Below are 9,824 nucleotides of genomic sequence, written 5' to 3' on the forward strand. Positions count from 1 at the left end.
TCTGCTTTAACTGCTAGGCCTACTAGCGCCTCTGGATTTGATATTTTACTTACTTAGTTACAAAAACATATTTGATAGTTCTTAAAAGAAAAATGGAGGCCTTTTTAAAGGCCATTTTTTTCCTCAGGAATATTTTAGTATTCATCAGAAATATACGAAATGTACAGAGAAAACTACTTGATCAACATTGGAAATATGATACATCAGTGACCCCCTCAATCATCCCCAAATTATCATCATCACCTACAGGCTAGAAATCTATATTGTATAAGTCTAATAAAACAACCCTGCAGTGAGAAATAATAAAATTATGGAAGTCAGGTTATATTATTTATTAGAATAAAAGCAGTAATAGAAAAAAAACTGTGTTATTGATGATAACAAATAATTAAATATAAAAAAATTCAAATAAATAATAACAGTAAAATAAACAAGGCAGAACAAATTGTGCGGCTCTGAACAAAGAGACAGTTTAACATCAAATATAGAGGATGGTTGTCACTTTAGGTTCTGAAAGTGTCCCAGATAAAAAAAAAGACACTTTATCAAGTGTTCTTTGCAGCCAGTGACTGAAGACCGAATCTGTCCAAGGCCTAAACAGGACAAATTGTACCTCAGCTACTGATAGGCGGTCAGACACAGAAGCAAGCAAAGGACAAAGCACTAAATAAATAAAGTTGGGCACACGTCAGCTTCTCCAGTCCTGTCAAAGGTCTCTGTGGTGATGCCAAGACTTTGGGATCAGGTTTGAACTACTTCTCTTCAGATTTTTTAGACTGGGAAAAGTCCAGGATATGTGGATACGGGAATTAACGGCACATTTTTTAACCCTGCTGTTATGTTCGTTTCTCAGGAACAGCAATAATGTTCCTGGGTCAATTTAACGCAGGGCATATTTAATTATCCAAAAGTGTCAGAACCCCAAAAAATCCCAATAAACATTTTTTTTATCTCATTATTAACTCCATTACTAACCACTTAAATCAATATTTAGTGCAATGTGTGTGTGTGTGTGTGTGTGTGTGTGTGTGTGTGTGTGTGTGTGTGTGTGTGTGTGTGTGTGTATGAGTGGGGTGAAATATGTCACACAGTTGCAAAGAAACAACTAGTATTTGACACTTCTGACCCCTTTTAGCCTCCACTTTGACTGTCAGGTCAAATTGGCCCACAAACAGTATATCAATAAACATGCGGTGGGGGGGGGGGGGGGGGGGGGGGGGGCGGTTGCAAATATGTGAAATCAATCATTTTAATATGTTGGTTTCACCTGTTAAGCCAAGCAGAAGAAGTTTCATACCAAAAAATACTTTTAACAATTTTTGGGGGATTTTTGAACTTTAAAAAGGGTCAATTTGACCCACAACATAACAGGAGGGTTAAATATGTATATGCCCCTGCACATCAGGCTAAAGTCTACAACATGATGAATATTATTATGGTTATGGATAATGTCTCTGAGTTTCATAGCCAGGTTCTTTTTCTTCCTCTGCAAATAAAGTTAGAATTCTCTTTAAACAGACCTCACATTATTCTGTTAAATTTTCACTTCTTCTGCCAAATCCCCTCCATGAGGAATGACACACATGTATCCAAAGAGCCAAAGAGTGTCCGATTTTTCTTTTTTGACAGTGCCATTACTTTCAAAAAATTATTTATTGGATCTTGTTTTTTCCCAGTAACGACATCCTGACCCTCGCTGATGTGAAGCTGCAGTCTGACAACAGTAAACATGACACACCCAAGACCTCCTGGTAGGACTGCAGGGAGACCCTATTAGCAGGACCTGCAGTGGTCCCAGTTTATACAGGCAGCTAAATCCTGTAATATTGTGACCGCTGTGCTTTGAATACAAAGGTCTGTAAATCCTCAGAGAGTCACTTTTCTTCAGTGTGGAGTTAGAAACGAGTCCAGAGAGGCCTTCCAGGTCCAGAGCAGAATTTTTATTGTATTTTTGTGGTAATTTAATACTCGGTGAGGGTCAGGCGTCCCCGGCTGTGGGGGCGAAGGTCAGTGGTTCAGGCTGCGCTTTCCCATCATTTTTCTGTCTTGCTGTGTTTATCACCAACAAATGCCTTTTAACTTGAGTTGCTTGTTATTTTATACCATTCACATGATAATGTTATCCATGCTGGAAAAAAAAAACCTACATTTGGGTATTATCAAGCTGATTTTTATGTACGACTAATTTACAGACATTTACAGGATCAATCAATAATGTTTTTGTAAATCTTCACTTGACTTTTAACAAAGCTCTGGTGAGGAACTTACACTTTGTGTTAATTGTGGCGACCTCTGATAAAAATGAACCTGTTAAGTCTTTTGCTGTCCTGTCCTGTAAACGAGTCAGTAGTTTTCAATTGTGTGGTGTAAAATAAAGTCTTTACATTAACAATCACATTTTTTACTTACTGCGAACCTTTGAAATCGTAGTGGTGGATAATGTATGTGTATGTAAATGTTTGTGCAGAGTTCTGTGAGTCACTTGTCTGATACCGACCACACTTTAGCATTTTTTAGCATTAAGATAACTTTATAAAAACAAACACTCTTTATGCTTGTGGTGTTTTTTTGCTTTTTTAAGATACATAGGAACATCAATATTAATTTCAGACTGAAGGAATATGCCATTCTAACAGTAGGCCTTTGTTAACTTTTTAAAAATATATACATATATACTGTAATTTGTCAATATTATACATACATGAGGTATATTTCTTACAGGTTCAAACCTTTTTGTCATAACATTTTGTCTGAAATTTTGTGACCCTCCACCCATACAAAATCAGAAAGTAAATTATATAAAATACGACAGGATAGATGATAAGATAGATAAGATATAAAATTAAGATCGAAAGAGATGGAAAATTAAATAAAAAATCAAAATAAGAAAATTAAACATAAAAATAATCAAAACTAAGATAAAAAATAAATGCATAAATAACCAAAAAGAAAAAAGAAAGGCATAGGCTTCTATATGTTTATATACTTATACAGGTACATAACATTCCATTTATTAATATCCTGTCCTTGCTTTGAAAGACATCCATATTTTTTCAAACAGCTTTTCATTTTTATTTAATCTATAAGTTAATTTTTCCATCGAGTAAAAGTTCTCCACTGTTTCTAACCACTTGTATACATTTGGAGGTTCCTTTTTTTCCCAGTTCCTTGTGATTTGCTTGAGTGCTGTTATTCTCAATATTCAGAAGAGGTGTAACTCACTTTTTAGTCTACAGTAAGTCAACTTTTAGTTCATACTGCCTTTTTTTGCCTCCTCGGTTAATCTTTTTGCAAATGTTAAGAAATACTTGGATTAACATACACATTTACAACACATACAGAATCAAGAGGCTGCGTGGCTAGTCAAGAAGTGCAGACAGACACACACAGACAGGAAGACCATGAGACAGACAGATGTGCAGAGCCGGGCAGCCATGCAGAGATAATGTGAACGTCTCCATAGAAATCCTTTTGTCAATGATCACTTATTACTGTTCGTCCCCTGAGAAATTAAGCAGAGTCATTACAGCGAGCTCAGACACAGAAAGGAGGAGGAGGAGGGAGGGAGGGAGGAGGAGTCATGTTGATTATCAAGAGCAAATCATTCTTACTGCATGACTCCATTATGTCTCCGTCTCATAGGACCTCATGGGATGTCTGCAGAGTCACTGACACAGGCGGGGAGGGTAAGGAGTGAGTGCAGGGTTCTTTGCGTTGAGCAGAGAGTTACTGTTTATGAGGTGCTTCAGCTGAAGGGTGGGATCATTTCAGTTCACTGAATCAAAAGCTGAGAGGCGCTGGTGTACATCCAGTTTATGAGAGCTTTTAACCTGTGGCTTTTTCTATGAATGAGGACAACATATTATCATTGAATATCCTCATGTGTTTGCCTGTGTGATAAAAAATGTTCTCCTTGTATTTAATTTATTTTGTATTAATTCAAACTTCACATGATATAAAGACGCAAATAACATGTTGTGTGGGCATTTATCTACAACTTTGTACAGTATATTCCTATGTTTGCAAGCCAAAGTGTGTCTTTTTAATCACAGCTAGGTGATCAGTGATATTAGTCTGTCTGAAACTGGAGAAGTCAAGCCTGTAGTTTCGACATCTTCTAATCATGGATGTATGAACGCTTTTTCCGTTCTATCACAGTCCAGCTCTTGTAAAAAATATCTTTCATATTCCTCATTCTGTGAGTTTCTTCTTCTGTAAGTTTTATAACCTGTCATGTTTTTTTTATATTTTTAAAAAACGCTTGGACACAAGTGTTTACTACTCTATTATTTGAGTCACTGCTGTGATTCTGAGTATTCTGAATAAGTGATGTTCATCTTTTACAAAGTAAGATGAACTGTGCTTTCAAAATACTGTTTTTTTTTATTTTCTGTAAACTGAAAAAGCTCTGGTTAAAATAACTTCAATAAATGACATGTTCAAAAAAACAAACATATGCAAATTCCTTATAAATAAAAGGTTTCTTGAAATTAGTAGAAAATGCATTTTTTTTGTAAGAAAAGAAAAAATGACAGGAGCTTATACAACATCAACAACAAAGTACTTCAGCACTACAAACTTATTGGTGTCCAATGAAATATTTTATAACAATTAGACAAGTGGGAATGTAAGGATTGCAACGCCCACACCAAAGTGTGAAGATCCTGTGAATGTCTGCCTCTGGGGGGCAGTAACATCACAACAACATCAGGCCAAAGGTCCATCCACAGCCTGACACACACTCCTACTCTCTCTCAGTGAGTCCTTATCCTTCAGTGTCTCATTTCACTACACAAACTTTTTTTTTTCCCACAACAAGAAGCAGACATAACAGAAGACAACCAATAAGACTGAACTGATTGATTATTTTTGTGGTATGCTAAAAACATAAAGGTATACAGAAAGAGAGATGATAAATAGGGAGGGAGTAGAGGTCACTTGTAGGCTTTTTTCGCAGAGGTAGGTTTTGAGTTGATTTTTAAATGAGGGAAGTGAGTCAGAGTCGCGGATGTTTGGAGGGAGAGAGTTCCGGAGAGTTGGGGCAGCGACAGCCAAGGCTCTGTCCTCCAAGGTCTTGAGGGTATAGTTGTTTTGCATTGATTTAAATCAAATACAACTGCAAAGACAATAGCTGGATTATCTGGGTGCATTATATAAACTTTGTTTGCATGGATCTCTGGGAAATAATGTTTTTTTAAACACTCAAAAAATGACATAATCACAAAGAAAAACAGAAGTGAAGACACTGTGAGAACTGCTTTGCAATCTGCTCTAAAAGTAGGCATATTTCAAAAAATTAACCACAGGATTTTTAAGACTTCAAGTCACTTCTGAAGTTTAAAAAAATACTCTGTTGACGTCATTTAAAATACTTTTACAAAACTAACTTGTTAACTGTTTATTTTGCAAAACTGCAAAAATAATAATACTGACCACTAACTTTAGTGACATGTAATGTGCAGGAGGAGCAAAAAAATCCCTAACAGGCTTGTTGAGTGACCCTCCTAAAGAAAACCATCAACACAAAGACAAAGCATCAATTTCAAACATAATATCTACATACAACTGAAAACAAACCAAAAAGGGTAATAAGATGGATAATATTAAATACAATGATGAAAAGAAAAGAAAAGAAAAGAAAAAAAAATATATATAAGCTAGGAAAGTAGGGAGAGTATTTGTTTGTAAATATGGATTAAAATGAGTATCATGTTGTTTTGCATTTCACCTAATAGAAAGTGTATGGTTTGTTTCTTGAATGAGTTGAAATTTGTGTTACCTGTTATATGACCGGGTAAACTGTTCCAAAAGTGAGGGCCTCTGTATCTGATGGAAAACTGAGAAAAGGTTGTCCTAAAAAGAGCTGGATGGAGTTTGAATCAGGAAAGATCTACAATTCCTGCAAGTTTTCTAACTGTGTATTAATTTCTTTGGCTAATGTCACAACTTACTCCAAGCAAGCTTTCAGAATTCATTTCAGTTTAACTCTCAGATCCATCTTTATCAAACAAGGTCTGCAAACAGAGATCTTAAGGGGAAATATCATTTTTATTTGAAATAATCAGCAGTTTAGGTACTTTCTTTGGCAACAATACACCTGATTTAGCTTACAATCTTCGTCAAACACTGTGACACAAAAGCTGAATGTGTTACCCGAGCTCTACACTCACTTTCTGTCCCTCTCTCTCTCTACACACCTGTCACATGTTTTTTCTGGCTCTGAATTGTCACCGGTCTTAAATCATGTTTTGTAGCACCGTCCACCTAAAAAGCAACCCTTGAGGTCTGGGTCAGAGAGGGATTGGAGAGGAGGTATGAGCAGCATGCTGCAGGTCTCTCCACAGAAAGTGGTGTTAAATCCTCACACACACACACACACACACACACACACACACACACACACACACACACACACACACACACACACACACACACACACACACACACACACACACACACACACACACTGGATTTCATTTTTGCTCTGACATCTGATATAAAAATAATAAGAAAGAAATGACTATCTGTGGTCAGGCAGGAACCTCCATCATATCAGAGACGGACCACACCGGCTGGACCAAACAGATTTTTTATCAAAGGCCAATATCAGCTCGGAGCATCGGCCTGATGCCCGCTCTAAGCCCCGCGCTCCCTCTCAGAAACTTCTCCCAGCAGGGGGGAAACGCTGCCACAGGCTTCCTTCCTCTGTGTGTTTTTTTGGGACAGTTTTATTTGACAGCAGTTCCACTCGAGTAAAGACTTGTAAGAGGGGGTCGACTCTGCTTCGACTTGTTTAAACTCAAACCCAGAAAACCGCAGGGATTAAACTTCTGTCATCACAACCTTGTCCTGCTCTGAGGGACACACACACACACACATATGAAACACACTCACACACACACATACATACATAAAACACGCAAAACCTCTGTGAGTACACACTCAGTTGCATAAAACACAACCTCTACAGTACAATGTGTTTCCCTCAGAGGAGCTAAAACTCATGCAGAGCTTCCAGGATGTACTTGACAAGAAGTGGCAGTCCCATGTGCGTGTGTTTGTGTGTGTGTGTGTGTGTGTGTGTGTGTGTGTGTGTGTGTGTGTGTGTGTGTGTGTGTGTGTGTGTGTGTGTGTGTGTGTGTTGTAAAACTTTCCGTGGGCTCACACCCTGCACCTGTGTAGCAGAGTGGAACTGAGAACAGGCTCCTCGCTGCCTCTCTGTCCACACTTTTGATGCTTGTAGAGCAGCGGGAGTGAAGGGGCTCGCTCCACACCATTAGGCCGGGCTAGGGTGAGGGGAGCTGGGGAAGCTCCCTCGATCCTGCCCCTCGCCTCAGTGCAAACCCCCAAACCCTCCCCCCAGGACATCCAGGAGCTAGCTAAGGGGCCCGTCCACCGAGCTGTCACCTGCCAACTGGAGGCCCTTAGCGGGAAGAGGAGAGAGGAGAAGGGAAATACAGAAGCAGGAGCAGGGGGGGGACAGGAGCAGGGGGGGGGACGTGTCAGTTGCCAAATCTCAGCCTGTGTCCTCTGATTCTTCCTTTAATGAGACACTGTAGGAACAGCATGAAGCAGGAGAAGCACAACCTAAAGTCACCCATTATTTAGGTTTTTGAATATGTTTTATTCTTTAAAATATAGAAAAATAAATTAAAAACTCAAATTCCACCAGGTGATAATACAACTATTGCAACTTATCCCATTTTGTTCTTAAAAATTGCTGCACTGAAAATGAAGCATGGTTCCTTAATATTCTGTGTGCTGTTATTTTCAGACAGAGGTCCAAAGGGAGTGGTTACAGTATGGGTTCAGAAAATGCATATTTGCAGGTGTATGTTGTGAGTTTTTTGTGATAGTCAGAATGGTGTGGCTAAAATCATAAGGTAACAAGCAACATAAAAACAGACACAATATAGCCACAGGGGAGGGCACCATGCTATTAGAGTAACTCTATAAAGTGCTGACTTTGAAGGGCAGTACTGATTGAGACATTTATGGCAACTGGGATACTTTTTTTTTTTTTAAGAAATATTTTTCTTTGCACAGGCAAGTGTGTACCAATGTCCTGAAGATAGAAGCTGAATGTTTTATGAATGGCGATTTAGGACATCAAATGAGTAAAAGTTTTATTTATTTTTATCTAATCAAATCAAATCAACTTTATTTATATAGCACTTTACACACAACACAGTTGATCCAAAGTGCTTTACAACAGAAAATGAGGAACACAAAGAGAAAATGGAAAAATAAAAACCACACAAACAGATGGAGAGAGAGGGAAAGAGGAGTGGTAAGAGAGCAATATAATTAAAAAAATAAATTAACAGTAATAATAACAACAGTAATGACAAGAAATACAATTAACAGTGCAGTGAGTATCTGTGTGGTGAGGGGCAGTTAAAAACTAATGAATAAAACTGCGTTTTGAGACGACTTTTAAAAGTGTCGACCGAGGGGGAGAACCGGACAGTGGGGGGAAGAGAATTCCACAGTTTTGGGGCACAGATAAAGAAGGCCCTGTCCCCATATCTCTTTGTCCTCGCTGTTCGGACAGACAGGAAGTTTTCGTGTGATGATCTGAGTGCTCTGACAGAGTGATACAGAGACAGGAGTTCTGAGATGTAAGAGGGGGCCAAACCATGAAGTGCTTTAAAACAAACAGAAGGATTTTAAAATGAATTCTGTAAATGACAGGAAGCCATTGTAGGGGGGCAATAATTGGGGTTATGTGGTATCTCTTTTTTGACCTTGTCAGGATCCTGGCTGCTGCATTCTGAACTATTTGTAGGCGGGATAATGAGGATTGAGTGATGCCAAAGTACAAGAAGTTGCAGTAATCGATGCGTGATTATATGAAGGCGTGGATGACTTTTTCCAGGTCTGAGGTGCTTAATTTAATATTGATTTGAGTTTGGAGATGATGCAGAGCTGCATGAAACTTATTTTTACTGCCTGATTTATCTGTTTTAAAACACTTTGCCAAAAAAATGATGTAAAAAAAACCTGAATGAAGTGGATTTTGTATTTTTTGTAATGATAGTCAATGATTGAAATGATTCATTTCTGTAATATCTGCACAGGCATGAGGATTATCATTTACCCAGACCTCAAGTTGGAGTTCAGAGGAGATAGTTGTCTGCACGTTCTTCTTTAAATTGACCTAAAATACAAACAACAATAACTACAGCAGCTATGTACATTACATAAACTTACACAGATTCAGCAACATGATCAATTTTAAGTTATTCCCAAACTGCTTAAACTGTGACTGGTGGGCCACTCGTGGACATACACCTGCAATCCTCTAAAAAAAATAAATAATCAGAAGTTGGTAGCATAAATAAACAAGTAAGTAAATAAGTAAGTATGTAAGTCAATAAACAATTATGAAATTAGAATTACTATAAATAAGTTCCTCTTAATGTCTATGCATCAAAAGCTTCATGTCAGGAGCTCTCAGCCCTGCTCAGATGCAGCAAGCTCATGACTCTGCTGATATTCTGAATTATCTGAGTATAAATCTGTTTCAAAATAAACTCAACATTTTTTTATTTTTTTTCTAAAGTAGCAGAATATGCAGCGTTTTATTCAGAGCAAAGTTGTACGATTGAATGACTGCAAAACTCTACAGACAACCCCGATGGTTAAACAAGGAAGCATACCACTGTTACAGGTTTTCAGGACAAAGAAAAAAGATTGTATACATATATATTTGTTCAACTTTTTAATCTATTTTTTTTATAACGTAGTCAAGATGTATCGTCAAAATTTTCCCCACAGTGACAATCTTTTATTTAAAGCTACAGTTGTATCCATGGTTAAAT

The sequence above is a fragment of the Notolabrus celidotus genome, chromosome 7 (genome assembly GCF_009762535.1).
Source record: "Notolabrus celidotus isolate fNotCel1 chromosome 7, fNotCel1.pri, whole genome shotgun sequence".
NCBI classification, from domain to species: Eukaryota; Metazoa; Chordata; class Actinopteri; order Labriformes; family Labridae; genus Notolabrus; species Notolabrus celidotus.